General features: G+C 44.5%; 1 non-coding gene across 1 annotated transcript; it reads right to left on the reverse strand.

Moving 5' to 3' along the window:
- Positions 1–202: 202 nt before the first annotated feature.
- On the reverse strand, positions 203–509 carry LOC146829458 (Nuclear RNase P). Its single transcript, XR_014962314.1, has one exon.
- Between the last annotated feature and the right edge of the window lie 2,086 nt (positions 510–2,595).

The raw sequence follows: 2,595 nt of genomic DNA on the forward strand, positions 1-2,595 counted from the left end.
CAAGTACACTGGTTCTCATAACCAACAGCCTGCGAGAACATATCCTGAAAATTAGCCCATCGTAGCCCAGCCTCTAAGATGGTTTAAATTCCAGCTAGCCATTGACCTAACGTTAGTCATTTCATCCTGCTACGCTGTGTGTTCTGCGCGCCCTGTACGGGCTCGCAAGTAGCTCGGTTCCCCTAAACATTCGGCATGTTAAGCGGGAGGACAGTAGTTTGAATTAGGTTAAGAGGTGCCATTACCTCACCTCAGCCATTGCACTCAGAGGCGTGCCAGCCGCGAGCCACTTCCAATGCCCGGAGGGGGTAAGCATCAGCGAGTCCCAGATGCCCGGTCACGTGTCTCCTGCCACCCCCTTTGGGCCCCGGGTTGCCCCGGATCAGACCGTTTATAAGACACGGGCGCCCCCGCCATCTCGTGTGCTTTCGGGCCCTCAAAACACCGGCAGGACGTGTGCAGGGAGCGTGTGCAAAGTTTTGGCCCTAGCATGCTCGCTTCACCTCCACCCTCAGAGAGGAAAGGAGATAGGAAAGTACTGCTGGTACGTACACAAGGCTCAATGGCAGAGCGTATGAACAAAGGACAGAGATGTGGATACACGACTTCAGAGAGGGCCTGAAGTATGCTGCCGATAGTGGTAGAGGGTTTAAACAAGCATTGGCAATGCAATAGGACTCGCATTTACGCGAGACCTATTGCATTTAAAACGGGAGCACGGGCGGGCACGAGCATGACCGAGAGTGCGCAGGAGGGGGGCAGGGGCCCCAAGAAGTCACGGACTGTGGGAGGGGGATAGGGAGGGGCGGGAAGAAAGTAGTCTGTGCAGTGAAGAGGCCAGTAGCCATGGAAGGATACAAATGACTGACGGCTGTCATTGGGAGGGACTAATAAGCGTAAAACCAATCGGAAGGCAGCATTTATAACCCAAGCCAATGAAGAAGATGGGCCGGAGAGTGGGCGGAGCTTCTACGAAGCTTCCACACAATAGTGTATACTGCATGCCTCGCAAAGCGATAGCAGCTCATTCACGCTGCAACGCTAGGTGAGACCTAAAAACTGAGGCTGATTTCTATCTGGAGCATTGAGTCCAGCCATAACATCCTTCAGCTGTTAGTAAATCCTGATTTTTCTAGCTACAGTACAAAGCAGATTAATGAAGTTACTGCTTAGTTTTACTCTGGCTTTAGACTTTGCTCCTAGCTGTAAATCTTTCTTAGACACTAACAGCAGGGTATGTAATCCTAAGTGAGAATATCTAATTAATGTTTATGCACTTGTCACGGCCTCCTTGAAATAAGACTGGGCCCGATAGATTCCTGATATTAGCATAAACCGTGCAAATATACAGTATTAGAACATTGGAATGTTGGCAGCTCCATTGAAAACAATGGAGTGCTCCGGGCTTATAATGGCTGGTATAAGCCTGGAGCGCCAACATTCCAATGTGTCTTTGTTCACAGCTCTGGCTGTGAACAAAGACTTCAGGGATCCGGAGGGGATTTGAATCCCCTCGCGCTCCCTGAAGGCTTTGTTTTGTTAGAACATTCTGCCCTCTAGTGGCAGAATGTTCTAATAGCCTTATAGCCCTTCGTAGCAGGGCTATACTTGCTTTTAAAGTCCCGCTGCTGTTGTTAAAGTCCCTCGCCTTCGGCTCGGGCCTTTAACGCTGCAGCGGGCCTTTAACAGGCGGTATAGCCCGCTACGGCGGGCTATAAGGCTATATTATTGCGCTGAAGAGGCAATCACTACAACTTATTTCCAGGTTTGTGAAATCTTTGGACTTAGTTTAGCGCCATAATAAGTACATTTACGACTGAGATGAGTTGCTTGTTTATTGTTTTTAAACCAGAGACTAACTATGGTTTTATTTTCTGTGATTGAGACCCTGTCTTGTATAATTTGGCTATGGTTTTGTCCATTTTTTATATCTAATGGTTTTTTATCGACTACAGTAAAACATGAATTTAATTTTGAATTGGACATGGTATTGGATATGGGAAAGCAAGCAGCTATGGCAAGGATTATTTCAAATTAAGAGTTTAAACACATTTTGCCAACCTTCTTGGAAATGTATTTTTTATATTATGGTATTTTATATTTATGATGTTTCTTCATACTGGATGTGTGTAGCTCTGCTACTTACATAGTGCATGTAAATATTTATTCATGCTTTTGCGTTTTCGGTGTCTCATGTCCTGTTCTATATCGTTTGTCCAGTTCTGTAGTCCTAAAGGGTTTTGTGGGACTTTTGGGGCATAGTAGTTTTTATCAATTTATATTGTCTTTTTTATTGGTTTTAAAGCTCATAACATTTCTTTAAAAATGCCACAGCAATCAGGTTTACCTCATTATAAATTTGTTATTGGTATAATTCGGATAGAAGGGCACAGGAAAACTCTTTTTAAAAAAAAAAAATCTTTATTGAGTTATTAAATTTTTTATTCCGTGCTCCTATTCCACCTCTCCCCCCACCCTACAGAAAGATGAATATGCAGTATAGTATCATACAAAAATAAAGAATAGCAGAAAGAAGCGTCCCAAAACTGGACGTAAATAAATAGAAATCAACCATCTACTACAGAAGATAATCCC

Source organism: Triturus cristatus, chromosome 5_2 (genome assembly GCF_964204655.1).
Source record: "Triturus cristatus chromosome 5_2, aTriCri1.1, whole genome shotgun sequence".
In the NCBI taxonomy this organism is placed as follows: domain Eukaryota; kingdom Metazoa; phylum Chordata; class Amphibia; order Caudata; family Salamandridae; genus Triturus; species Triturus cristatus.